Here is a 5,617-nt window from a genome sequence, read left to right on the forward strand (position 1 = left end):
AACGGCCGCGGTGTGTAACGGCCGCGGTGTGTGTTGCAGCGCGGCGCTGGCGGCGGAGAGGGGCTTGTGCCGGCGCCTCGGCACGCGGGCGCGCCCCAAGCGGCCGCTCAACGCCTACTTGCGCTTCCTCAGGGAGAGCCAGCCCCTGTACCGGCAGAAACACCCAGGTACGCGGCGCCCGCCCGCGCCGTTGGGCGCGCGGCGTCCTCGGGGGTCGGGTTTACCGCGTGTTTTGCCCTAGAGCTGACCTTGCTCCAGCTACATGGAGGGATCCTTCCCCCCTGAACGCAGGAGAAAACGTATACGTGCTTGAAGGCAGGCGGCCTTTTCTGGGTGCTTTAAATGGCTATAAAGTTCGTAATGGAGACTGAGGCCGCTGAGCTGTTGTCAGAGGTCRGTGAAATAGAAAGCTGCGCTGATGCAGAAAACACTGTGGGAATGAGGAAAAGTTGGGTAATTAACTACACGAACATGTAGATCTACCCGGGAAGAAGAACTTGAGGCCTTTGGGGTTTTTTTTTGCTCAGTAGTTCAAGAGTTTAACAGTGTAAAATTACCAAAACACTGAATTTGTAGTTACGTGCCTAAACACCAGTGTKTTCTTGTCTCTTTCCGACAAAAATGTTTTGTTTCAGATCGTCTTGCATTCTTGAAAATGATCCAACTGAAAAGAGAAGCTTGTATAGACTGGTGTTAGATAATTGTCTCAGAAGTGTTATTTTGGTTTAATAGCTGTGTGCTTCATTTTAAACTAAGAACAGAGACTTTCCTTTTTTACTCAAAAGTCACAGTTCCTATAAACCGTAGGTTTATAAAAAGAAGGAAATATGTTTGTAAAGGAAACATATATTAGCGACAGCCTTTGTTTTTTTCCTGGGGAAAATTGAAGAAATGCATTTCTGAGTATTTCTTATTTGTTTTCTATCTTTAACCTATAGAAATGTCCATTCTGGAGCTGGTTAAAAAAATGGCCGGTGCTTGGAGGGAGTTACCACCATCAGAGAAACAAGTAAGCATGTTTTTTGTTTTGCTTTGTCCTGTATGCTTTGAACTGTGTAGAATCTCACTAGCCATTTTCCTGGTTTGGTGGCTCCTGTGTCGTTGCTCCCTTCTTACTCTGTGGCCAGTGTTTGCTTTTGTTGCTGGAGCTTCTTGGCAAGCAAAGGCCTTAATGCTTATACAGTTGTTCTAATGACAAAAACTCTGTGCATTTTGCTTATGGCATTTAAAAATTGATGAGTTGTGGTATAAGCTTCTCACTTGATCCTATAGTCACCTGAGGAATACCAGACAGTGCAGACTACTGAAACTCTCAACTAGACAGTAGGTGGGGTGGTTTTTTTTTTTTTTTTTTTTTTTTTTCGATGAAAGTCATCTTTTATAACTTCAGGCTGCACCACAAGCCACTGTGTCATTCACATGTTTGTCATTCGTAAGGACACGTGCAGGATGGAGAGTCCAGAAGATGCTTAAGTTATTCCCAGGCAACTAAAGCAGTGTGTCTTTTCTTTTTCTTTGTTTGTTTGCTTGTTCATTTATTTAACTTGTGTCAAGCCCATTGGATTATTTCTAGGATCGTTCTTGGCGGATTGCACCTGAGGAGGACAAAAAGCAGCAGTAGATCAGTAGAGAGAAGACCTGCAGAAATTTGCRCTTTGATACTTTTAAAAGGACCATGCTCAGGTGAGCCACAAGGTTAAGGTTGCTTTCTGTGTTGTAGGTTTATGAGAAAGCTGGACAGGCAGACTGGCAAAAATACCATGAAGAGTTGGCCGAATACAAAGCACAGCTAACTCCAGCTGATGCTGCTGCTTTGAGAGAAGAAAAGGAAAGACAACTAGCAAGAAGAAGGTTCTTCCAGAAAAAAAGAGTTAAGTATTCTAGATTTTGGGTCTACTGCTGTCATGACTTTCTTCCTGAATGAGTGTAAATACAGCTTTTAGTTTCTGAAAGGCTGACTGAAGTAAAACCAAAAAGAAAACAATTTTTTGAACTATTAAGTCTTGAAAATGCAACCCATTGTCATTCTTTAGATTGTTTTTGACAAGCGTGAGAATAATCAGATCAGCTTGATATACAGGCCAGTTTGCAGAACAAAACACAAGAAACTGAATATCAAGCTGTAGGKTTTTTTTTGTTTGTTTTGTTCTGTCTAAAGCATAAGGACAAACGATGTGTTCATTTTTGGGAAAATGTATGTTGGGTAGATTGAGTAACTTTTCTTGTTCTTGTTTTTGAAGGAATTGACGGTGCTTGGAAAACCTAAAAAATCTCGTAATGCTTTCAACATTTTTGTGTCAGAAAACTATCCAGAAAGTCAGGGAGCTTCACCTACGGTAAGTCAGAAAGATTGTTCTGAAAAGAGAAGAAAAAAAAAAATAATGAACTTTTGCAGTAGAGATATCTGTTGATATTGCAATCAAAATCTTTCTTAGATTTTGTGGTTTTTTGAGCAACTGTACAGCAGTTCAGCCTCTGGATTTTTCTCTTCTAGGTATTATTTTTTTGCCTATAGTGATCTTTTGGCTGAACTGCTGAGGGTATAATCTGTCTAAGCTGGTATACTGACATGAAGACCTAAAAGATCTGATGTACTACTTGCACTTCAGTTTTACATGCTTTGTCTCATTTCTTTAAAGAGAGAATTTTGCCTTTTTTCCTCTCAGTCTAGCAATGCATTAATTTTTCAAGCTCTCATGGTGGTCTGCTACCATATCTGTAGTAGTTACTATTGTTCCTCTTATAGCAAAATCAGTGTTACGGAACACACAAGAGTTCCTCAGCAAAGTCAGAAGTTCTGCACTAAGCTACGCTTCGGGGTGATTTAAGTTACATTGCTGGATTACTGCACTTAAAGCATCAGCGACCTCTGCTATATCCGTAATATCCTCCTTGCCTTATGCAGGTAGACAGCTGGGAAGTGGTCAAGTGTAACAGTTTCATGCCAAATGTGATGGGTTTTGTTCACAGAAACACCTTGTGGTGTTAGTAAAACCAGTTTAATTAGGATGCCCACATATTTAGCAGTCAATGAAAAAGGATGGGGAATAGTTATTTTCCTCAGTTGTGTTTACAAGCTGTCTCTATTTACAAATCAACTGTGTCCCAATTTGACACATACATGTCTTAATACTTCTAAAGTCACGTAAAGTTTCCTGTGAACTTAATTCATGTTTCTGTGGGCTTGGCTTAAATTAAGTGTAGCTTAGTATGCAATTGTGATGCTACGAATCAGCTCAGCTGCTTTGCCTGCCTGCTTTGGCCGCAGGAGGATGTAATTTAAACTTACTTCATGCTTATGCTGGCGGAAATGTGGGTCGCACGACTCACAGCAGTATATTAAAACACATTGTTTGTTGCTGACCTAGGTTAAGAGATGGGAAATTAAGTCTTTGTGAGGGTAATTTAAAAAAAAAAATTATGTCTAGCTGATACCGGTGAGAAAATCATTCTTAGTCCTCTTAGACTCTTTGATGTTGCTTTAATATTATTGTTTTGTATATTTGAACCTTGTAGGCAAAGATGAAGAATTTGTATGACAAATGGCAACAGTTAACCAGTTCTCAAAAGCAGGTATGTCTGTGAATTTTGATGTGGCTTTAAGCTAATCAGGAAATGATGAAATTATCCTATTCTTAAAAAATCTTGAGCTAATTGAACTAGAGTTAGTTGGATACAATGGATACAATATTGAGAAAAATACTCTTATTTATACACSTGAAAAAAGATCATTGTTGCTATTACTGCAGTAATGACCTTTTGTTTTTTTAAAGCAGTGTTCTGCTAAACAGAAGTTCTAAAGTTTAAAAATGTCTCAAGTCTAAAAGCTAAAGCTCTGTATGTCTGGAATTGGAAGTTGGGTGGGACCTAGGAGTAATGATGGAATAACTTTCAACCTTTTTTTTTTTTTAATCGTGGTAGATTAAAAATAAGATACTTTGTTTTAATGTCAGGTTAGTAGCTTACTAGTCATAGAAACACTGTTAAGAGGCAGAAAGTTACAACCGAACACAGCAATCAGGATTATTTTTCTAGTGCTTTCTTAGTGTCATTGAACATACGGTCAACSGGTGGGTGAAAATCAGAGGTAGGCTATACTGAAGTAAAATGACTGCCCTCTCTTTTTTTTTTCCTGGTTATTGGCATAACCAGAGTTTGGTATTAAGGTTTTGGGGGTTTGTAGAAATGTAACATTTTTTGAGTTCACTAGAGATGAAAGTAAACACCCTAACCCCTAGTAAACCCCTAGTAAACACCTAAATTGCYCTAGTTGTGTATTTGTGCCTTTGTGTGAAAGAGGAGGATGTGATTTGTCAGAAATAGCCTCTTTCATAGCTGTCAATGTATAATTTTCTTCCAGACATACTTGCAGCTTTCTGAAGACGATAAGGTTCGGTATGAAAACGAAATGAAGTCTTGGGAAGCAAAAATGGTTGAACTGGGACGCGAAGACCTGCTCCGTGCCACAACAAGAAAGGCAAAAGAGAAAACTCCAAAAACTGTAAAGAGCAAAGCTGCCAAAACTCCATCACAGGAAGCTAAGGCGAAATTGAAGTTGAAAGAATCTGAAGAGTAGAACTGTTAGGTATTGTGTACTTAACCTTGTACCCCTTTGATTGTCATGTCTTTATCCTGCTGTGTTAACGCTACACAGCGTTAGCACTTGAGTTTGGAAAACACATAAATGGCTCAATGGATAAGTGGGAGAGAGGATCAGGTAAGAGAGACATCAGTGTCTCTTGGAAGTGGCCGGGATAATCACTGCAGGTGGAACCTGGGCAGTGTAATCGATTAATCAAGCTGTGAACAGTGAAACTGACTGGCATCAGCGAAGCCCTCCAGCAGTGGTAGGTAATGAGTAGCTTTTATAAGATTTTTTTTTTTTAATGAAAGCACGTATATCCTGCAGAACTACCACTTACATTCTGTAAATAGGAGCTGAAGCCTGACTTGATGCTGCTCTGTTTTATTCCCTCCATGATCTTGGTAGCTCAAACTCGCTGAAGAGAAGTGCACTACGCTTCAATAGGAGGCACAGCAGATGTAAAATAGACCAACTTCTGTTTATATTTGTCTGCCTGTCCTCTTGTACGTATCRAACATCTGTGTATACCCTTTCAGTTGCATTTCATTAAACACCTTAAATGAGTTTTGTATACAAAAAAAAGTCACTGGACTTTTATTCCAGGGTTTTGCTTGGATGTGTGCACAGGTTACCTTCCCGGGGGGCAGCCTGCAAGTGGGGAATGAAAAGTATGAACTGTTAAAAGCATTTTTTTTTCCTTTTGTATAATAATAAAGTGGGCATTTTGAGAGCTGCTTTTTCAGTTGGTTGGTTTTGTGGGATTTTTTGACCTTTTTGTGTTTTTTTGTGTTGTTTTGGGTGTGTTTTTTATTATTTTTGTGGGGTTTTTTGTTTGTTTGTTTGTTTGTTTTGGGGGAGATTTGCTGCCGCTGGTGTTCGGCGGACGCCCCTCTGCGTGGGGACGGGCCTGGCGCAGCGTTTCGGGTTGTTTTTCCCCCCAGGGACCGTCTCCCTGCGCGGGGAGCAGGCGGAGCAGCCGCCGCCTCGCCCTGCCCTCACGCGCGGCCGCGCCGCCCCCCCGCGCAAGTCTCG

Source organism: Nothoprocta perdicaria, unplaced genomic scaffold (assembly GCF_003342845.1).
Source record: "Nothoprocta perdicaria isolate Ctin4 unplaced genomic scaffold, notPer1 scaffold_397, whole genome shotgun sequence".
Classification (NCBI taxonomy): Eukaryota; Metazoa; Chordata; class Aves; order Tinamiformes; family Tinamidae; genus Nothoprocta; species Nothoprocta perdicaria.